The sequence below is a fragment of the Lithobates pipiens genome, unplaced genomic scaffold, assembly GCF_037356315.1.
Source record: "Lithobates pipiens isolate NorthernLeopardFrog02 unplaced genomic scaffold, aLitPip1_a1.2 Scaffold_27, whole genome shotgun sequence".
NCBI lineage: Eukaryota > Metazoa > Chordata > Amphibia > Anura > Ranidae > Lithobates > Lithobates pipiens.
The window spans coordinates 88,356,061-88,380,526 of NW_027507788.1; the positions used below are offsets into that span (position 1 = coordinate 88,356,061).

The 24,466-nt window shown below is 42.5% G+C and overlaps 1 long non-coding RNA gene across 1 annotated transcript; it reads right to left on the bottom strand.

Annotated features, from left to right (window-relative positions):
• Positions 1-2,729: 2,729 nt before the first annotated feature.
• Positions 2,730-24,463, bottom strand: LOC143933973 (uncharacterized). Its single transcript, XR_013263180.1, has 4 exons — positions 24,240-24,463; positions 20,719-20,776; positions 4,318-4,375; positions 2,730-4,216 (listed from the first exon to the last, which is right to left on the bottom strand). It is a non-coding gene; the product is annotated as an uncharacterized LOC143933973 (long non-coding RNA).
• Positions 24,464-24,466: the final 3 nt, after the last annotated feature.

Sequence of the window (24,466 nt, forward strand, 5' to 3'; positions counted from 1 at the left end):
ATAACCCCCGACAGATTTTTTTTTCTGCCATCTGTGTCTCATTGTGGAGATTCCCCTTCACAGTGTCCCCACTAGATTTCTCCTCTATTACTTTTATAGAGACATCCAACATTTGGCATTTTCTTTTACTTCCACTTTCAATGATAACAGTAAATAGGACAAATAAAGAGTATGAATTTCTCTGAGACCAGGTTCACACTGACTGCATGTCAGTCCCGACTTTGGGGAGATTTCAAAGAAATCTGCACAGATGTCAATGGAAATCACACCTCAAAATCTCCAAAAGTAGCGGCGCTGCGCCGGTTTGGACTGTGCCATTGCTGGGAATTACAGCAGATTTGGCATGTCAAGTCGCATCAATGTGAACCAGAGCTAAAGGAAGCAAAGAAAGCAATAAAAATGTACAAGATTTTTAATCTCTCTCCATGCTCTCCAAAACTAAAAAAAAAGTTTTGCCTTTAAGTGAAACTAAACACACTCTGTTTAATTTACATTATCTATTCTTTTTATGTATGCAGATGATAGCACTGAAAAAAACAACCTACATTTATTTGTAATCGATATACAGCTGTCTTGCGACCCAGCTATTTCCCAGCCCATCTGCAGGGAGACATCAGTGTGATTTGCTTATTTTCCTCTGCTGCTGGTCACATGTAAAAAAAAAAAACAAAAAAAAAAAAACCTTTGAAATACAAAGGAAAAATAAATACTTTATTCGTCATACATATTTTTAATCTCAAATCTTTACTATTTTTGTGCAAAAACATGGTGTGGGCTATCTAGTCACAGCCTGTTTCACACCCCTACCCTACAGCTTATGTCCATTGTTTGTATGTGCTTAGAAATACAGGGAGGCAGGCTCGGACTGGGACAAAAAATAGGCCCGGGCATTTTAGATTGAGCAGCCAACCTTTCCAGGGACCGGGGGGGGGGGGGGGGGGGGGTTCGGTAGACATTAGCGGGAGTGGCTGGTGTTGGTCCTCCACACTGTAATGTGCAGGGACACTGTGATATAAAGGGAACTGCACTAAAAAGGGGCACTGCAATGATTACAGTGCCCTTTTACGGGGCAGTCCCCTTTATATTATAGTGTCCCAGTCCTATTGTGGCCATGCCAGTACTGTCTGTCTCCTATTGTGTCCACGGCCCAGTGACACTGACCTGCTCTCTGGCGCTGCGGGTACAGGGTGGCTCCCTCTGGCGCTGCGGGTACAGGGTGGCTCCCTCTGGCACTGCGGGTACAGGGTGGCTCCCTCTGGCGCTGAGGGTACAGGGTGGCTCTCTCTGGTGGTGCGGTGCAGCGTAGCTCTCTCTGATGGTGCGGTGCAGCGTCGCTCTCTCTGGTGGTGCGGTGCAGCGTCGCTCTCTCTCTCTGGTTGTGCTGGGGCTATTAGTTCCCCCAGCACAGTCCTCTGTTTTATTTGCCATGTCTCCTGTAGTAGCTGCTACAAGCACTCCTCAGCTTGTTTCTGGGTTTTCTCTTTCACCCCAGCAGAGTGCATGCTGGGGACTGTAGTCTGCTCCCTGCTGAGACCAATGGTGCCATGTATCTCTGGGACTACATTTCTCATGATGCCCCTCTAGTTTCTTCTGACTGGCCCTCTTTGTTGGCCAATGGGGAGGGAAAACGACCATACAGGAACGCCTTCTCTTCCCCTGCTGCTGACATGAGAAGGGGAGGGGGAGCGAGGGGGGGAATAGTGACAGCAGCCTGAAGCTTTCCCCACCGTGCGGACTCCCATGGCTGGAGGAGGAGAGCGGAACTGTCAGCGCGGCGCTGAGGCTGAGCTGTGTGTGAGAGAGACACACAGCACAGCCCATGCACCCGCCAGTTCCGCATGACACAGGCACGGCCGCACGGCGGTAGGCGAGCGGTTGCCACTTACCTCCCGCTGTGCGGCCTGATCATCAACAGGACACGGGCGGCCCCGGCCCACAGGGCAAATGCCCGGTCTGCCCTATGGCCAGTCCGGGCCTGCAGGGAGGTGATTCCTCCATCAATTAACATGTAATATCCCACCATTGTTTTAAGCTGTTTAGTGGAGCAGGAGGGAGGGAGTGGGCTGTCATTTATCTGGATTGTATTCATGTGTGACTCTATAGTCATATGGGCTGATCAGATAAGAAAAAGGAGGAAAGTAACAGTCTAAAAATGAACTGAAACTGGGGCATGCCCAGTAGATCTGGAAATGGCTGGTCTGCATAATTTTAGGCTGCAGTGGGGACACAGACAAGGAGAGAGGAACACAGAACAGCAGGATCCATCAGGTTTGTTTTTTTTTTTTGTCAGAATACAGAAAGCAAATCCTATAGTGACTGAGTGAGTATGAACAGCATGTACTGACAGTTTCCTTAAAGTGATTCTAAATACACGCTGTTGAATTTACATTATACTCCCTCTTTCTATATATGGATGATCGGACTGTATTTTTTATTTTATTTTTTATTTAAAAAAAAAAAAAACAATCTTTGTATATTTTTTTCCTAAGTGATATACAGAACTGCTGTCACATAGTCCAGCTCTTTCTCAGACTATCTGCCCATAACCAGTGGCAGGAGGAACGTCTAGTCCTCAGCTGCTGGTCACGTTAAAAAACAGCTTTTGGAATAAAGAGTCAAAATAAATAATATCAATAAACTTCTAATTCACCATACAAATATATATTTGAAATCAAATCTTTATTTTTGACAATAAGTGGGAGTGGATTTCGGCCACTCCCAGACTGTGTCATGCCCCTCCAGCCTGTGTCTTAGAGTAATAGGGAGGTGAAGTCTCCATCAATCAAGATGTAATATCTCACCCCCCATTGTTTTTAGCTGGTTAGTAGGCATGGAAGAGGAGGGAGGAAGCGGGCTGTCATTTATCACAGTGTATATGCCCACATGTGTGACTCTATAGTCACATGGGCTGCTCAGATGTGATAGGGAGGAAATGCTCAGCGTAGAAACTCACTGAAAACTGAGCATGTGCACTAGCTAGCTGCCAACACTGCTCTGCAAAATCCCCAGCTGCAGAGGAGACATGGACAGGAGGGAGGGGCAGTGAAAATAGGGATCAACCAGTTTTTTTTACAGAATACAGAAAACAAATCCCATAGTGACTGAGTAAGTATGGAAAGCATGTAATGCAGCATTTATTGATAGTTTTTAATGATGTGGGTTTAATGACAATTTAAATCTGAGCTCCAGAATAAGCAACGGTTGTCTATATACAGGAGTCATATATATTCGTATTGGAATCTTGGTGTGCTTTGTGTATTTCTTCCAGATCAGTGTGAGACTTTGCCTCTGTTCCTGTAATAAAGACCTGTCACTGCTGCTTTCTCTTCTTGTGCAGGGTGACTGGTCTTGTCTCTGCCCACTCCTGTAATTTCCTGCAGGCAGCCTACAGTTGGTGGGTCTGTCCCTCCCACAGCTCTCTACACTGGAAATGTGTAGCACAGTGAGTATGTTGGTTGATTTTAAAAGGTAATAACTAGGTTTACAAAAAAATGGGAAATGCTCCCCCAACAGTGGGATTTTTAGGCAGCAGAGTTAAAGAGGAAGTAAACCCTGATGAGTTTACTTCCTCTTTCATTCCCTGCAAAGGCAAAGCATAATGGACTACTATGCATCGCATAGTAGCCCATTATGTGTCACTTACCTGACACAGGAGCCAGCGAAGTCACCGCTGTCCCCTGTAGTCCGCCGCATCCATCTTCTTGGTGGGGTCTCGCAGCTCCGCCGCTGTCATTCGGCGAAGCCGCGATGACGTCACTCCCGTGCATGCGCACGGGAGCCGACACGCGCGGCAGCTCCGTCGTTGAGAATGCCGCGCTCCGTGCCGCTGTCTACGGCGCATGCACCGTATACAGCGGTGCCTGTTTTCGGGCAAATATCTCCTAAACCATATAGGTTTAGGAGATATTTCTTGGACCTACAGGTAAGCCTTAATCTAGGCTTACCTGTAGGTCAAAGTGGTTTGTAAGGGTTTACAACCACTTTAATGGGTCGAATCAGCAGTGTATAAGTAATTCAAAATGATTTTATTATTAAAAATATTTAACAAGGTAGTTAAAAAATGAGCTCCAGCAGGACAGTAATAATGTAGAAAATATGGATATACAGTACAGACTGAGATTTCATGCAAACAAATACATAGAAGTTGTCTAAACTATGAAACATAACTCTGACGTGTTTCAACCCACACTCATGGGGTCTTCTTCAGAGGGGCAGTCTGTTAAGGAAAACACATCGTGAGTATATGTATCAGTTAATATTTGCACATAATACATGTAATTGGCAATATCTTATAGCGCAAATGTTTAGTATAATTACCCAATAATGTATATCCAAAACAGAAAACAAAGAAGATTTTAGTCCTGTATGGAGATCCCTATAAAAATAAATAAATTAGGTTTACAAAGGCATTTGGTGCATATAACGTGGGTTTATAACTTCTATGGCAATTGAACAGTATAAATAAAGTTTTTGTGCCTAGTGTTCAGCTTTAACATCGCACTTCTTGCGTGTGCTGCAACAAGTGATCAGGATCAAGAGGGTCTGGTCTTTATAGGTATCAATTGTAGTTCATCGATAAAAATTGATTAAAGTGATTGGTGCTGATGAATGTCATTTGCTACTTAGATTTCAGATGTTCTAAATGTGATTTGTAATGCAGTTAAACATCTGGCAGATGTTGGGCTAGAAAAATAAATAAATTATTGGTAAATCAATCACTTGATGCTTTATAACTATGCCGCAGAGAGGAACGTACTTAGCTAACCTCCCCACTACATAAACTCTGGATCCAGTGGCTGAGCCTGTGATTATTGGTTATACAATAAAAGCCTTTCTTTTTTTCCCTTCTAAATCTTCCCAGCGATCCGACTAGTTACAAATCCCAGGATTGTTCATTGTCTAATATTTGTTCTTCACATAAGAATTTCAGGATTAGATGCCAGGCTCCTCTGACTTTGGACCTTGTTTGCTAAAGGTGACAGCAGAGCCTGCAGCCATAACGAATTCCTGCTTAGGGCACCAAGAAAATGACATCATGCCTACAATTTATTTTTACGGTGCCATGTTGAGAGGCTTTATTTTAGGCATTCAATAGTTATTGTGTGTACAGCAGAGCTGTACAAATAAAAATAATTGTGTGCGCACATGACCATCCTACCACCTTGTACTGGTCTGGATTAGAACTGGCTACTCTGGCGTTTTGCCTTTGCATTGATTATTGATCAAAGCCTCGTACACACGATCGGATTTTCCACAGACAAAACCTCTGACTTTTGTCCGAAGGCGTGTGCCTGGATTTTGTCTTGCATACAAATGGCAAGGAATTGTCGGCCAACAAATACCAACGTAGTGACGTACTATATGGTTTTTCAGCTCTTTAGTGCCACCCTTTGGGCTCCTTCTGCTAATTTTGTGTTAGCAGAAGTTTGGTGAGTGTTGATTTGCGCTTTTTATTTTGCGATCTTCATGTCATGCTTTTCATTTAGCTCTTTTCATTTAGCGCTTTTCAATTTGCTCTTTTCATTTTGTGCTTTTCAATTTGTTTCTGAATGGCTGTTCGTCAATCAGCCATGTTGTGGAATCAGAGAAGATAACGTGTTATTTATTATTGGCCTTGGAGTTATTGCTTTGACCCAAGTCCAGTCCAGGAACAGGAGGAGGAGGAGGAAGAGGATTTCTTGGACCAAAAATTGGTTGCTTTATTAATCGTGACCAATTATGGCATATGCCTTTGCGGCGGAAGCTCCAGGAGAATAATCCAGATGATTTTAAGAATTATCTCCAGATAACAGACCCCTGCTTTCACCAACTTTTGCCATTGTTGACCCCCTTATATTAAGAAGCAGGACATATGCATGAGGCTTTTAGTTTATTTTTTGGTTGAATAATAATGATTTGATTTGTTATATTTTCTATATTTTTGGATGCATAGAATGCACTTTTTGGTTAAGTTCTATTGGCAGATAGCATGTCTAATTTTATTTGTTTTCTTTTTTTAATGCACAATAAAAAAATTGTGTAGAATAATACTTGGCTATGTGTTTTACTTCAAATGGCAGTTTGGGAGTAGGCAGTTACATTTAAAAAAAAATACAATGTAAAATTGACAAGGGACACCAACATAGTTGTATCTTTGATCTTAAAAACTACGGGATAAAGGTGCTGTGGTAACTTGTACCCCCCCCAAAAAAAAAAAAAAAAAAAAAGCATATTAACCACTTTCAGACCGGACCATTTTGCTGGTCAATGACCAGAGGTCTTTTTACAATTTGGCACTGCGCTGTTTTAACTGGTAATTGCGCGGTCATGCAATGTTGTACCCAAACAAAATTTGCGTCCTTTTTTTCCCACAAATAGAGCTTTCTTTTAAAGGTATTTGACTGACTCTGCGATTTTTATTTTTTGCGATATAAACGTAAAAAGACCGCAAATTTTGAAAAAAAATGATATTTTCTACTTTTTGTTATTAGAAAAATTAAATAAACTCAATTTTAGTCATACATTTAGGCCAAAATGTATTCAGCCACATGTCTTTGGTAAAAAAAAAAGTAAATAACTGTATATTTATTGGTTTGCGCAAAAGTTGTCACATCTACAAACTACGGGCGGACTGTTCGCCCAACTTAGTCCGCTGAACAGTGTTTCAGCGGACAGTCCGCTCGTGTGTGGGCTTCAGCGGACTGTTTCAGCGGACAGTCTGACGAACAAAGTCTTACGGAATTTCCGTAAGACAGTCCGTTCAAACTTGGTTTTGTCCGTCCAAACTTGGTTTCAGCGGACAGTCCGCTCGTGTGTAGGCAAGTTGGACGGACTAAGTATCGCGCATGCTCAGAAAGGGTTTACACGGCCGAAGGTTGCATTGCAGTGTATAGGACGTCGTTTTTCTAGTCCCGTCGTACGTGCTGTACACGTCATCACGCACGTTTTCAGCGGACTGTTCGTTCATCGTGTGTGGTCAAGTCCGTTCATGCTAATTTTGAACGGACTGTTTGTCGGATTGTTTGACGAACTTAGTTGGGCGAACAGTCCGCCCGTGTGTACGCGGCCTAAGGTACGTTTTCTGGAATTTACTCAGCTTTTAGTTTATGACTGCCTATCTCATTTCTTGAGGTGCTAAAATGGCAGGGCAGTACAAAACCCCCCCAAATGACCCCATTTTGGAAAGTAGACACCCTAAGGAAATTGATAAGAGGCATGTTGAGCCCATTGAATATTTTATTTTTTTGCCTCAAGCGATTGAATAATGACAAAAAAACACAAAGTTGTCACTAAATGATATATTGCTCACACATGCTATGGGCATATGTGAAATGACATCCCAAAATAAATTCTGCTGCTTCTCCTGAGTACGGGGATACCACATATGTGGGACTTTTTGGGAGCCTAGCCGCGTACGGGGCCCCGAAAACCAAGCACCGCCTTCAGGCTTTCTAAGGGCATACATTTTTGATTTCACTTCTCACTACCTATTACAGTTTTGAAGGCCATAAAATGCCAAGATGGCACAAAACCCCCCCAAATGACCCCATTTTAGAAAGTAGACACCCCAAGCTATTTGCTGAGAGGCATGTTGAGTCCATGGAATATTTTATATTTTGCCACAAGTTGTGGGAAAATTACAAACTTTTTTATTTTTTTCACAAAGTTGTCACTAAATGATATATTGCTCACACATGCCATGGGCATATGTGAAATGACACCCCAAAATAAATTCTGCTGCTTCTCCTGAGTACGGGGATACCACATGTGTGGGACTTTTTGGGAGCCTAGCCGCGCACGGGGCCCCGAAAACCAAGCACCGCCTTCAGGCTTTCTAAGGGTGTAAATTTTTGATTTCACTCCTCACTACCTATTACAGTTTTGAAGGCCATAAAATGCCAAGATGGCACAAAACCCCCCCAAATGACCCCATTTTAGAAAGTAGACACCCCAAGCTATTTACTGAGAGGCATGTTGAGTCCATGGAATATTTTATATTTTGCCACAAGTTGCGGGAATATTACAAACGTTTTTTTTTTTTTTTCACAAAGTTGTCACTAAATGATATATTTCTCACACATGCCATGGGCATATGTGAAATGACACCCCAAAATAAATTCTGCTGCTTCTCCTGAGTACGGGGATACCACATGTGTGGGACTCTTTGGGAGCCTAGCCGCGTACGGGGCCCCGAAAACCAAGCACCGCCTTCAGGCTTTCTAAGGGTGTAAATTTTTGATTTCACTCCTCACTACCTATTACAGTTTTGAAGGCCATAAAATGCCAAGATGGCACAAAACCCCCCCAAATGACCCCATTTTAGAAAGTAGACACCCCAAGCTATTTACTGAGAGGCATGTTGAGTCCATGGAATATTTTATATTTTGCCACAAGTTGTGGGAACATTACAAACTTTTATTTTATTTTTTATTTTTTTTCACAAAGTTGTCACTAAATGATATATTGCTCACACATGCCATGGGCATATGTGAAATGACACCCCAAAATAAATTCTGCTGCTTCTCCTGAGTACGGGGATACCACATGTGTGGGATTTTTTGGGAGCCTAGCCGCGTACGGGGCCCCGAAAACCAAGCACTGCCTTCAGGATTTCTAAGGGTGTAAAATTTTGATTTCACTCCTCACTACCTATCGCAGTTTTGAAGGCCATAAAATGCCAAGATGGCACAAACCCCCCCCCCCCCCCCAAATGACCCCATTTTGGAAAGTAGACACCCCTAAATTTAGGGGTACACTAGTGAGACTCACAGGTAAAAAAGCACCTAGGCTGTCAGCGACTATATCAAAACGCTACAAAAAAAACTGTTAGCGATCGCAGGGATCAGGCCTGACTCTGCGAACGCTGCAGTTATGTGTGTTGTGTTTTGTAAGTGACAGTGATCGATCGATACTGCACTTGGGTGGGCTGGGCTGGGCTTTGTGGAGGGGCTAAACGCAGGTGCTAGCAGGTATCTGGGCTGATCCCGCTAACAAACCTAAACTGCTGGCGACGCTAATATAGATCTGATCAGATACTATATTACTAAGGGATGGGTGTTAGCGGTACTGGCACTAACCTGACGCTGCCTGGGGCGACGCAGACCCTATCTGACCCTCAAACTTATATCACCCGCCGGGTGATCAGGGGGTTAAACCTTTATTAGGTAATAAATGGCGGGTGCCCTGAAACTATAAAAAAATAACTAACCAACCAGCGTCACCTGTAACAGTTATATGGTGATCACTGGTGAAAGGGTTAACTAGGGGGCAATCAGGGGGCTTTATGCGGTAGTATATGGGGGTCCCTGGCACTATAAAAAGCTGCGGCGAACCTAAATACCTACCTGCCTAACTAGCGTCACCTGTGACACTAATACAGGGATCAGAAAAACGATCGCTTATTAGGCTGGGTTCACACTGGAGCGATGCGGGAACGCCACGAATCCGCGGCGGGTTCCCGCATCACACTGCCCTATGCGAACTGCTGGGAGTGTCAGTGAAATGTTAATGACACCCCCAGACCAGTTTGCATATCGCAGTGAACACCCATGCGATCCGATTCTGCTGCGGACCAAAAAATGGGTCCCGTGCGAGTTTGCGGCGGGTGCGATGCGAATTCAACCATACTATCTGTATGGCTGAACTCGCATCGCACAGAGATCGGATGTGATTTGCACTGCAGTGCGGTGCGAATCACATCCGTTCTCATAAACCGCTGCAATGTGAACCCAGCCTTAGTGACACTGGCGACGGGGGGTGATCACCGGGTTAAACCTTTATTGGGGGGTTAGGGGGGTACCCTAGAACTAAAGGGGACTAACCCTAACTGCCCTAACAGTTATTACAGTCACAAATGACACCAATGCAATAAAAAAAAAAATGCAATTGGTGTCACTGTGACTGGGGGTGCAGGGGTGATTGGGGGGGTGATCGGGGGGTGAAGGGGGGGTGAGAGTGTGCCTGGCATGTTCTACTGTGTAGTGTAGTGTTGGTGCAACTCACCGATCCTCTCTCCTCGGTGCTGGAACGAAAAATACCGACACGGAGTAGAGATTACATCACTTCCTCTGCCTGTGTTTACATTACAGGAGAGGAAGTGATGTCATGCTGCACTTCCATTCGTCAGGATCGATCGCGAGGGGGTGGCCATGAATGAATGGCCACCCCCTCATCCCGGATCGCTCCTGAACGGATTCCGACCGCCGCTGGCACCGGGGGGGGGGGGCCGATCAGGCCCCCAACCCGCGGGAAGGCAGGGACGTACAGGTACGCCCATATGCCTGCCCGTGCCATTCTGTCGACGTACATCGTCGTGCGGCGGTCAGCAACTGGTTAATAATATAAATACTAGAAAAAAAAAGCCTTTGAAAATGTGTTTGCAATAACTCCATCTGTATCACAAGCAAAGCAGCTTCATTATTATCCCATTAAAGAAGAGAATTGTGTGCTGCATTTCAAGATTTCATAATTTACCGCATCACGAATGTTAATTCTCCATTACGAAGCTAGTTTACAAGACCGACCACTTCTGGCTTGTCCTTCCTTCCAAGCATGTGTGTTAGTACTTTGGACTCTTGTCCGACAGACTTGTGTACACATACTCGGAATATCTGACAACAGACATTTGTCCACGGGAAATTTTAAAACCTACTAGCCAACATTTGTCCACAGAAAATCCGACAACAATTGTCCAATGGAGCATACAAACGATCGGATTTTCCACCAACAGCCTGTCATCACACATTTCCCGCCATAAAATCTGACCGTGTGTACGCGGCTTTAGGAAAAAAAAAAATGTAATTTATTCAGGTAATTAAAACTTTGTAAGGGCTCTTGGACAATGGTAGCTTATGGACAGTAAAAACAGGTGGCTGAGCTGAAGCTTTACTGATGCAGTGGGTTGCGGTAAGGTGCATATTACTGCAATATATGTTATGTGCAAAAGCTAATTTTGTGTGATTTATTTTGAACGGTAATGAGAATTACTCAGTCAGTAGGTCAGGATAATAATGAGCTTGAGTTTGGTGTGAGCTTTGGTGCCACCGAACTGGAAGGCAATGACATTGACCTGATGATGAGGCCATATTAGGTCAATGATGTCACGCGCATCCCTGTCTTATTGTGGGCGTGCAGCATTGGGGCAGGGACTGGCCTGACAAGCTCATCCCTAGTCAGACATTGAGGAACAGATATGGTCCAATACACCCTTCACAAGGGACCAAATACACAAACAATGATCCAAGAATAAACAGCTGTATACACTGTCCAATGAAAGTGCACTTGGATAAGGCCCGGAACCTGTATTTAATGGTCACACCATCAAGTCTATTAACCACTTGCCGACCAGAGGTGTGATCGCACGTTGATTGGACACAGGAGATGACAATCAGCGGGTCCAGTGGACCCGACGTACACCGGCCACCTGTGATCGTTCCCCAGAGTCATGGTAGACATAATGCTTAAAGTATAACTAAAGGCAAAACTTTTTTTTTCGTTTTGGATAGAGTATAGAAGGATTAGAACACCTGTCTGTTTTTAATGCTGTCTGTGCCCTCATTAGGGAGATTCACCCTCTCTATTTGTCCTGTTTATCATTATCATTGAAAGTAAAAGTAAAGAAAATCCCAAATTCTGGCTTGTCCCCAGAAAAGCAATATAGGTAAAATCTTCCAATGGGGACGCTAGTTCTGATGACCTGTGGGTTCCCTTAATTTTCAGCGATTTCCTCTCACTTCCTGTTTGGTTATGGGACAGAAAGTGAGGGGAAATCTCTGCAATGGAACACAGATGGAGTTATAATCCTCCCTTGCGCTATCCAAAATGATAAAAAAAGTTTTGCCTACAGTTCTACTTTAAGCACTTCCGGACCTCTCCATGTACATTTACTGCGGCAGGGACGCCTGGGTGTGCAATATCACATATTTTGTGCCCACAGTTTAGGGGGCGCACACTCACACTCCCACTGTAATTGGTCACAGCAGGATCCGGTGGCTGCGATGGCCATCGCGATCTGCCGATCGTTCACAGGAGAGATGGATCAGCCGCCTGTCTGTGTAAACAAGGCAAGCAGCAGATGTGTCAGGAAAGGAAAGAGAGATCTTGTGATTCAGCTAAGCTGAATCACGGATCTTTTTTCCTTTAGTGTGACACTGCCCCACACAGTTAAACTCCATACACATTATACAACTTTTTTTGTCTGGTTTCCTTTACATTTACCAAAACCATCCAGAAAAAGTCAGATGGAATCTTTTGATTGGATATTTCCGATCATGTGTATGCCTCATCCTTTTTTTTTTTTTTTTTTTTTTTTTATTCTGACGGCCTAGAAATAGAACATGTTTTAATTCTTTCCGACGGTATCAATTCCTATCCGGAATCGTTCGTCTGCATGCTGTTCCAAAAAGAACACAAGGGTAGCTATTGGCTACTGGTCATTGAACTTCCTTTTTCTAGTCTCGTCATACGTGTTGTACATCACCACGTTCTAAAGGATCGGACTTTGGGGTGATCTGTGTAGGCAAGACCGTTTCAGCGGAACTCCGTAGAAAAAAACTGTCAGAATTTATTCTGATGGAAAAAACGGTTGTGTGTACGTAGCATTAAGGTTTGACCCCATATTATATGGTTTTGGTAAATCTAAAGGAAAAAATCCACAGAAAAATTATATAGTGTGTATCCAGCTTTAGTAAGTAGCTTCCTAGAGAACATTTAACCCTTCCCTACTAGTGTCATTTATACAGTAATCAGTGCATTTTTATAGCAGTGATGCATTACGCATTATGCATTAGACTGCATTAAGACCAAACAATGATTACATGTTATGTATTTGCTACTAGAAAGATTAAAAAAGAATAGAAAAAATGTCTTAGTAGAAATTGCGAAAAACATTTTCTCAAAGCCATACAGACCTGTCCTCTTTCCTTCACCTTTAAAAATGCACTGTGAAATTATTTTGGAATACTTATATAGTATATGAAACCTATTATATCAGTGATTCTCAACTAGGGTTCCTCCAGAGGTTGCTAGGGGTTCCTTCAGCATTGGGCAATTTCTGCCTCTTAGATAAGTTCCCACTGACACCATTGAGGCAATTCTTCCCAATGACCACAAATGTGGACCATTCCTCTCACTGACCATCACACTAATGTATCATGAGTTGTAGATTTCTAATTTTTAGCAGGGGTTCCTCGAGACCGGAGAACTATTTCAAGGGTTCCTCTGTGTTGAAACGGTTGAGAAAGGCTGTACGATATATTCACACTAACTTTGTTATATTAAAAAAAAAAGAGTAAATGTCAACTTGGCTGTCACTCACTCTTGATTTCATTGTTCCCACTATCCAGAGCCTAAATTTATGGAAATATAATGTTCACCAAACGCAGTCGCACCCACAATACTTCAGTGAAATCCCATTACGATTGACTTTACTCACCGTTTTACAGGGGTGGTTTTTAAAAACATGAAAAACAGGTTTGTGGTGTTTTTTTTTTGCCTGTTATGGTCAAGCCATAATGAAGGTGCTACGATTATCATGACAACAACTGGCTCTATTCTGCCCTTTAAATCCGGGGGGAGTCTTTCTGTTCTTTACAAAGGATGCTACTATTATGTCACTTATTTCCTACAGCCAAATTATTCACTCCACCTCTTTTGGGCCCAGGAGCAGTTTCTGGTCATTGAAGGTTGTAGAAGTGAGAATGCCGATAAGGATCTGCATAGTTTCATCTTCAAAAACTGTAACACCTGAATATATTCTCATGTTCCTTCCTGTCTGTATGTATGTATGAAGGTGGACTATACTTCCTGCTCATAATTAACCACTTGCTTACTGGGCACTTAAACCCCCTCCTGCCCAGACCAACTTTCATCTTTTAGCGCTGTCAATCTTTGAATGACAATTGTGCGGTCATACAACACTGTACACAAATTTTATCATTTGTTTCCCACAAATAGAGCTTTCTTTTGGTGGTATTTGATCACCTCTAGGTTTTTTATTTTTTGTTAAAAAAATGAAGTCCGAAAATTTGGAAAAAAATACAAAACAGTTTTATATTTTGTTATTAAAATTTTGCAAACAGGTAATTTTTCTCCTTTATTGATGTACACTGATGAGGCTGCATTGATGGGCACCGATAGGCTGCATTGATGTGCACTGATAAGACGGAACTGATAAGTTGGCAATGATGAGATGGCACTGGTGGGCACTGAGAGGTGGCACAGAGAGGTGGCACTGATGGCTGGCACTGATGGGCGGCACTGATGGGCACTAATGGGTGGCAGTGATGGGTACTGGTAGGTGACACTGATAGGCAGCACTGCTAGGTGGCACTGATGAGGTATTGATTGGCACCACTGGTGGGCATTGATAGATGGCATTCCTGGGTATTGATAGGTGGCACTGATATACACTGGAAGGCAAAGATTGGTGGCACTGATATGCACTGTGGGCATGGGCAGGTGGCACTGGCAGACAGCACTGGTGGACACAGATGAAGTGGCTGTGCCTCTTCCTCATCAGGACCGATGTCCCTTGCACAGAAGCTAGTGATCGTTTTTATATTTAAAAAAACGATTACCAATCTTCTACATCACGTGATCAGCTGTCATTGGCTGACAGCTGATCATGTGGTAAGGGGTCGGGATCGGCCCCTTACTCTTATCTGCAGGTACCCGAGTCTCATTGACTCACAGCGCACGCCACGCACGCCCTGCAGGGGATGCGCAGGGAGTGTGCAAAGGGGAGGACATCCATTGGCGGCCTTCTGGCAATGTAGGTCAGCTCTGTAGCTGTCATTCGGCTATAGCGTGGATGGAAACTGGTTAAGGTTGCACAAAGGAGCAATTTAACCACTTGTCGACCGCCCGACGCAGACATTCTGCTGCAGGGAGGCCACTCTGATGTCACATATCTGGTATGTGATTAGCCTTTTTGGGTAGGGAATGCACATGTGTGCGCCGGCTGCCCTGAATGTGCTGTGGTTTGTTACAGCACAAGCCAATCAGCAGGTCCCGGCGAATGCTTTATGGTCAGGACCCGCTGATTGGCTCTGTCATTCAGGGAAGGGAGCTCTAGGTTGTAAAAATCACAGAGCTCTGTACACTGGCCTGTAATCTTGCTGGTTTTATTCCCTGGTAAGCACTTAGTAAGATCACTTAGTAAAAGCAGTGCATAATACACACATTACACGTAGTTAGGCACACAGTTAACCCCTTGATTGCCCCTAGAAGTAGACATTAACCCATTCCCAGCCAGTCAGTAGTACAGTGACAGTGTATAATAATATCATTGATTGCTGTATTAGTGTCACTAGTGTCAGTTAGCCACTGACCGCCTAACTGTATGTCATTAGTTTGACATTAAATATGGGGGTTATGGCTGCAGCTAGATGCCAAATCCACCCCCACCCCCCCCCCCCCCAACCCCCGGTATCCTTTTTTTTTTTTTACTTAGGTGGTCGGTTTTTCCAAAAATATTGTCCCAGTGGCGGATTTGCCACTATATCACTTTAATAAAAGCGGCAGAAGAGGTGCCCCCCCTCCTGTTAACCTGAAAATTTTTTAATTTAATTAATTTTAAATTTGGATATAAAAGACTATAATAAAATAGAAAATAGACTAGAAAAACGAACAGAACAGAACAGAACAGAATATATTATATTTTATTCTGTTCTGTTCTATTGTTTATCTAGTCTATTTTATATTCTATTAAAATCTTTTCTATTAAAATCAAAATCATAATATACTAAATTCGAATTTCGGAAGATGGTTTTATATATATTCTTTCCGACATTTGAATTTCGTATAGAATGAATTCAAATTTGAATAGAAAAGATTAGAATAGAAATAGAGAATAGACTAGAACAATAGAACAGAATAGAATATAGATACTATCTATTTCATTTAAATTTTTTTTGCAGATTACCATTTGTTTTAATAAGATCTCCTGCAGACTATTAGCATCTATTTCATTTTTTGAAGATCTCCTGCAGACTATTAGTATCTATTTAGTTTTTCCAACAGATCTCCTGCAGACTATTAGCATCTATTTCATTTTTTTGCAGATCTCCTGCAGACTATTAGTATCTATTTTGTTTTCTTACCAGATCTCCTGTAGACTATTAGCATCTATTTCTTTTTTTAGCAGATCTCCTGTAGACTATTAACAGCCATTTCACTTCTTTTTTTGCAGATCTCCTGAAGACTGTTAGAATCAATTTCATTTTTCTTTTTTGCAGATTACTATTTATTTCCATCAGATCTCCTCTAGTATATTAACATCTATTTCATTCTATTTCATCTCCTGCAGACTATTAGTATCTATTTCATTTTTATTTTTTTGCATTAGAACAGCCATTTCCTTTAGTTCAGCAGATCTCCTGCAGACTATTAGCATCTATTTCATTTTTTTTGCAGATTACTATTTATTTCCAACAGATCTCCTGCAGACTATTAGTATCTATTTAATTTTCTCATCAGATCTGCAGACTATAAGCATCTATTTATTTTTTGCTGGTCTCCTGCAGACTATTAGCAGCCATTTCCCTGTGTATAGAGATATAAGCGGTGATGTCTTTCTTGTTGTCCATTCATAAATGAAATAGATGCTAATAGTCTGCAGGAGATATGCTGAAATAAAGGAAATGGCTGCTCTAATGCAAAATAAGAAAATAAAAATTAAATAGATGCTAATAGTCTGCAAGAGATCTGCAAAAAAAATAATGAAATAGATGTTAATATACTGCAGGAGATCTGATGGAAATAAATAGTAATCTGTAAAAAAAAAAATGAAATTGATTCTAACAGTCTGCAGGAGATCTGCAAAAAAAAAAAAGAAGAAGTGAAATCGCTGTTAATAGTCTACAGGAGATCTGCTAAAAAAAGAAATAGATGCTAATAGTCTGCAGGAGATCTGTTGAGAAAACTAAATAGATACCAATAGTCTGCAGGAGATCTGCAAAAAAATGAAATAGATGCTAATAGTCTAATAGTAACAAATAGTAATCTGCAAAAGAAATTAAAAATGAAATAGATAGTATCTATATTCTATTCTGTTCTACTGTTTTTCTAGTCTATTCTCTATTTCTTTTCAAATCTTTTCTATTCAAATTCGAATTCATTCTATACGAAATTCGAATGTCGGAAAGAAATATATATATATATTATAAAACCACCATCTTCCGAAATTCGAATTTAGTATATAATGATTTTGATTTTAATAGAAAAGATTTTAATAGAATATAAAATAATAGACTAGAAAAACAATAGAACAGAACAGAATAAAATATAATATATTCTATTCTGTTCTATCGTTTTTCTAGTCTATTTTCTATTTTATTATAATCTTTTTCTATCCAAATTTAAAATTAATTAATTAAAAAATTTGAATTCATACTATTCAAAATTCTAATTTATTCTATTTGAAATTTGAATTTCAGAAGATGGTTGTATATTCTTTCTATTTTATTCTATTAAATTATATATTTTTTCTAATCTTTTCTATTTGAATTAGAAATTTTGGAAGATGGTTAGTTACTTACTTATATACATCTGTCACTCAACTGCTCATACTTGCAGTGTACCAGTGCAAAAACACACACATCTTATTTCATGTATATTTATCACATCAATGAAGTTGTCAGCATGCCTGATTGAAGAAGTCACGGATGTCATGTCGATCGTAAGGCAAGTACATATGCTGTATGTCATTGTCCACTTGCCACGTCACCTGCCACAAGTTGTGTATTGTCCACTTGCTACATCACCTGCCACAAGTTGTGTATTGTCCACTTGCCATGACACCTGCCACGAGTGCCACGTGACCTGCCACATGACCAAGTTGTGGATTGTCCACTTGCCACGTCACCTGCCACAAGTTGTGGGGTTCCTAACACCAAGTGACCCCGAGATACGGACAATATGTCAAGTACTTTTCTGCAGAAGAGAATGACCTTTTGCGACACGACTTTGGGGCCACGTATCTCGGGGCCATTTGTAGCTAGGAACCCCAAATTTGGTATGCAAACACAGTAGAACTAGCACTACAAAATCACCAATTGGAGTTATTTCAACCATATTCGAAAATATTTCTACCGGATTCAAAATGATTTCAACATGATTCGAAATTATTTCAACCACATTTGAAACAATTTCAGCCGGATTCAAAAATATTTTAGGGCCATGTATCTCGGGGTCACTTGGTGCTAGAAACCCCAAATGGAGAGGTTGTAGTGCTAGTTCCACTGTGTTTGCATACCAATTTTGGGGTTTCTAGCTACAAGTGGCCCCGAGATACGTGGCCCCAAATTCGGGTCGCAAAATGTCATTTTTCGAATTTGATTCGAATTTCATTTGAATTCATTAGCATTGTAATTTGGTAATTCGGATGCATCCGAATGTCCGAATAATGAAAATTAGTCCGAATTTCAATTCGGAACGAAACGAAATGCACATGTCTAATTTTAACTTGTAAGCAACAAATGTAAAAAAAAAGGCCTGGTCGGTAAGTGGTTAGTTAGTGTACCCCCCAGCAAGCATCAGTTAGTGTCAAATTGTCCGCCACACTATCACAGTCCTACTATAAAATGCAGATGATTGCCATTACTAGTATAAATTAAAATAAAAAAAGAATACTCAGAGCACTCCCAGGGCACCACTCTGAAGTAATGCTTAACACCGTAGGCTCTCTGGCTTCCTAGCCCATGGCCCACAAGGTAGCACTTTTCGAATGAGGAGGCACTGGGCCCCCAAAGCCTCCATTCCAGAGATATACTCCCGACCCCACCTTGCCCATTGATGGCTTAATTTCCTACATGGAGGGCGCCCAGGACCCCCATCATACCAGCAGAGATACTATACAGTCATTCCAGCCAAAATAACAGCAGAGCTACTGGACAGTGAGAACAAATACTACACGTCATCGTAGCCAAAAGGCCAATAAACATTAAAGTAATCTTAAAGTCTCTCCTTTTTTTTTTTGATAACAAACATGCTAAACATGTACCTACCTGTTATACCATGTTTTACTTATACGTACCTCAGCCAATGAGGGAGAGTCCCCGGACAGCCGAGGCTCTTGTGCAACATTGCTGGATTAATATGGGGCTTAGGTAAGTATTTGGGGGGCTGAGGGGGGCTGCTGCACACAGGTTTTTTTTTATGTTAAAGGGGTTGTAAAGGTTTGTGTTTTGTTTTTTTTTCAAATATATATTTTATTAGTTTTCAACTAGTTTTCAAGGGCCCATTTAACATACAGCGGTAGCATAAAAATGGAGGTCGCAGCCTCCTAGTCACACATCTTGATAGGTTATAAAATACAGTGCATATTCCAACAGCACAAGAAAGAGAATATAACCCGGGTCTATACACCCCCGAGACTCAGTCCGTTGGTACAGCCAAGGTCTAAACAAGATAGGCCGACATATCGCTACCAGAAAAGAATGAGAGAAGAAAGAAAGGTAAGTTACAGGGGAGGGGGGGGGGGGATCGGGAAGGAAGGGGGAAGTGGAGGGATAATGGGAGGCGTTCGACTGGGGTACGTGTCCATGGGGTTGGAACCGCCGTATACTGCCTAGTGTCTGTATAATCACAACAGCTCAAGTCGCAAGCAGGGACTTTCCTTCATCTGAGAGTATGAACATATTCCAGAGAGACCAGGTTTTCCTGTAGGTGTCCTGTCTGTGCTGTCAGCACTAAGTCTTCCATTTTATTCATGTCTTCTACCCTCCTCAACCACATTGCTACGGTCAGAGGACAGTCTTGTTTCCAAAGTATGGGAATACAGGACTTAGCTGCGTTAGTCAAATGTCGCAGTATAGATCTCTTATATCTTCTGGGGGGCAGAATGGACACATGGAGTAGGAAGAATGCTGGGTCGTTGGGGATCGGTAGGTCAGTACATTTTTGAGACACCTCGCGTACTGCAGTCCAGAAAGGCATCAACTTAGGGCAGGACCAAAACATATGTAACATGGTCCCCCTTTCCTCACGGCATCGCCAGCAACGTTCTGACGTGTCCGGGAACATGGCGTGTAGGCGACTAGGTGTAAGATACCACCGTGTCATGATTTTATATTTGGTCTCTTGAATTTTAGTGCACAGCGACGTTTTAAGAGAATGATCAATTATATTTTGTTTCTGGACTGCAGTAAAGGTGCATTGAAGCTCTGCCTCCCACTTGTCTATGCACGCTAGGCTCGGCGGGTGGGCGGGTGTATTTAGTATTGAATACATTTTAGAGAGGATCCGAGAAATTGGTTCCGTGCCCGTGAGGAATTCCTCATATGAGGTCAGCGGTCTTGCATAAGACTGGGGATTTGAGATGCTTTGAAGAAAGTGGTGCACCTGTACTGCATCCCAGAAAGAGAGCTGGAATGAGCCCGCGGGATCGGTTAGCTCCGTTATCAAAGGCCATCTACCTTGCCGCACAAATCGCGCAGCCGTTACACAATCTGAGTCCCTCAGCGTCTGAAAGCGTGTAGGTGAATTCCCAGGGGGGAACCAGTGGTTACCTAGAATTGGGGTCAAGGGTGATGTTTTGGTAGTCAGGGAGTTTTGAAGCGTCGCCTTAAGACATTGCGTAGAGTGTTCCCTATCAAAGGATGCGATTTTATCTCAGGGGGGAGGGAGTCACTACACCATAGCACAGATCGCAAGGGAATGTTTACCTGCCGTTGTTCTATCTGTGCCCATAGTTTAGGTTTGTGTTTTTTCACCTTAATGCGTCCTATGCAGTTTAGTTACCTGAGCCAGTTCACCTGCTGTGCGCGTCCCCCAGCATCCTCTTCTCCACGGAGTCTGGCTGTTGATTGGATAGATAGGATAGATTAATAGCAGCGCAGTCTACCCCCCCCCCCCCCCCCCCCAAAAAAAAAAATATTTAAAATATTTGTAGCTGCTGACTTTTAATATAAGGACACTTACTTGTCCAAGGATCCAGCAATGTCTTCACCTGATCCGATTTTTCAATCGGCTTTGGGTCCAGGCTAGGGTTGTCACCTGCTGTATGGTTTTCTCCCAGACAGTATGGTTTTTGAATAATGTGTTTGGGTTTACTTCTGCTGCAGACCCGGACACATCATTCACACGGACAGCACCGAGAGTGACATCTGATGTCTCCCCTCTCCTTGACAGCAGCTTGGTTCAGCAGAGCAGCAGAACACAGTGTCAGTGTATCGAAGCTCCTCCCCTCCTTCTCCATTAATCTGTACACATGAGGAGGAGGGGAGCAGGGACCCACTGATATCAGGTCTGTAGAAAGTTTTTATTATGCAGCTGGAAAGGAGGACAAGGTAGAAAATATGTAGAGTGATCAAGGGGTTAGGAGGATATATGCTGGGAGGGGGGGCTTTGGCAGCGGGAAAATATGCTAGAGGTGTGGATTGGATTTGAAATCTGGCAACCTCTCCTTGCACTATCTCTCTTCCATTCCCAAAGGACCCCTCCAGCACATATCTGAACCCTCCTCCTTGCATTGGCCCTCTTATCTCACAAAGCGCCCCCCCAGCACATATCTGACTCCCCTCAAGCGCAACCAGCATATATGGGCACAAGCTGCATATGATGGGCACAGAGGCTGTATGATTGGCACAGAGGCTGTATGATTGGCACAGAGGCTGCATAGGATGGGCACAGTGGCTATATGATGTGCACAGAGCCTGCATATGATGGGCACAGAGACTGTATGATGTGCACAGAGCCTGCATATGATGGGCACAGAGGCTGCATATGATGGGCACAGTGGCTGTATGATGGGCACAGAGGCTACATGTGATAGGCACAGAGGCTGCATTTTATGGGCACAGTGGCTGCATTTGATGGGGCACACTGAGGCTGCAATTGATGTTGTTTTTTTCTCCAGAATATTCAGTTTGGTTGCGCGCCCCCCCCCCCCCCCCCCCAAAAAAAAATTTTGAGCACCAGCCGCCACTGCCTCCCAGCACATATCTAACTCTTCCCCACCCCCCTGCTAGCACTAGTCCTCTCCCAGGACATATCTGACCCCTGCATTCCGTGCAGAACACTCGCAACTCAGCCACGTACACTGTTTTCTGCGGCGAGCTATGTGCCACATTACTATTCTCTTTCAGGCCACCAAAAGTGTCCCAGGTCTTTTACAATCTCATAGCGTATACCCCCCCAAAAAAGTTTTCTGGTTTGGCTTGAAGAAAAGGTGGCAACCCTAGTCCAGGCACCAGCATCTCGCCAGCAGTCCTTCACGACCAGTTTCCAATTGCGCATGTGTAAGCCGCACAGAGATTTGTGATTGATACCGCAGTTTTCTGGGACCTGTGATGTGTCCCAGAGGGATGTGGGGGTTGGGGTGGGACTTGACCTTCCGCTCAGATCGTCCCCCCCTCTTCCCCCCGAAAAAGTGGCAAATGTAAGGCTGCTTTGAGACTCAGGTGCTTTACAGGCGCTATAGTGCTAGAAATAGCGCCTGTAAAGAGCCTCTCCTCTCACTACTCCAGTGTGAAAGCCGATGTGTTTTCACACTGGAGCGGTGCGCTGGCAGGACACTAAAAAAGTCCTGCAAGCCGCATCTTTGAAGTGCTGTAGGATCAGGGTATATCCGCTCCTACAGCATCCCTGCCCATTGAAATCAATGGGTAGCTCTGCCGAAGTGCTGGCACAGCGATGCTTTTAACCCTTTTTTTCAGCTGTTAGTGGGGGTTAAAAGTGCCCCACCAGCGGCCGAAAATGGCTGCAAAAATGATGGTAAAGTGTCACTAAAAATAGTGCCGCTTCACCGCCAATGCCCCCAACCCCCCAGTGTGAAAGTACGCTTAAAGTGGTGTTGCCACCAAAAAATAAAAAAGTGATTAAAAATCTTTAAAAAATAAAAAAATATATTTTACTCAACTCTAAATACCTGTTGCTAGGGGGTCCCTCGTAGTCTTCCTTCTTCCTTGCCCGGGCTGGTGACATCACTTCCCCTCGCGCTGCACAGTCATCTGGGACCTGTCACGGGTCCCAGATGACTGTGCGGCGTAGTGCGCAGTGGGTCCCCAGCTGTGAAGCCACAGCTGGGTGCCCACAGTATGAATAAGGGCACCGCGAGCAGAGCGGGGAACGAGGGGGGGCTTCGTTAAAAATCCCCCCCTGTGGAATATCGATAAAATGGGTTGTGGACTATGGATTGATTGTTCCTAATGGAATGGATCAATCCAAAAAGAAATCAATCATTTATCTATGCGTGGATGAACACCGTTATACTTTTATTTTTTCCTGTATTTACCGATCACACTTGATATAGAATATTGATTACTGATCACACTCAGTAGATTATTGATTACTGGTCACACTTGATATAGATTGAATATTGAACACACTTGATATAGACTTGATATAGATTATTGATTTAATTTGATATACAGTAGATCAATTACTGATCACACTTGCTATGGATTATTGATTACTGATCACACTTGCTATGGGTTATTGATTACTGATCACACTTGCTATGGGTTATTGATCACATTCAATATCGATTACTGATTACCCCTAATGGATAATTGATTACTTATCACACTTGATATAGATTGAATATTGATCACACTTGATATAGATTATTGATTGCTGATCACACTCGATATACAGTAGATCAATTGCTGATCGTACTTGCTATGGATTATTGAATACTGATCACACGTGCTATGGATTATTGATCACTAATCACACTGAATATAGATTACTGATAACGCTTGATACAGATTATTGATTACTGATCACACTCAATAGATGATTGATTACTGATCACACTTGATATAGATTGAATATTGCTCACACTTTATATAGATTATTGATTACTGATCACATTTGATATACAGTAGATCAATTATTGATCACACTTGCTAAGGATTATTGATTACTGATCACACTTTCTATGGATTATTGCTCACATTCGATATAGATTACTGATCACACTTGCTAAGGATTATTAATTACTGATCACACTTGCTATGGATTATTGATCACATTCAATATAGGTTACTGATCACTCTTGATGGATAATTTATTATTGATCACACTTGATAAAGATTGAATATTGATAATACTTTATATAGATTATTGAATTCTGAACACATTTGATATACAGTAGATCGTATTTGCTATGGATTATTAATCACTGATCACCTTCTATATAGATTACTGATCACACTTGATATAGTTTATTGATCACACTTGATATAGATTATTGATCACACTTGATGTACATTAAATATTGCTCACACTTGATATGGATTATTGATTACTGATCACACCTGTATACAGTGGAATGGAGTTCCTGTACTAAAGAGCTGTGGATGATTCGGTGTCTATAGCAGAGTGTCCGGCCCTCTGGTTGTGTATTTCATGTGTCACTCATTGATATCAGGTTGTCTGTCATACATTTTATTGGGATCTGTCCCTCAGCTGTAGTCTGTACATGGGGAGGCGAAGCACTGGCACAGAACGAGCTGCCATATGTCACAGCCCCGAGCATAGCTCC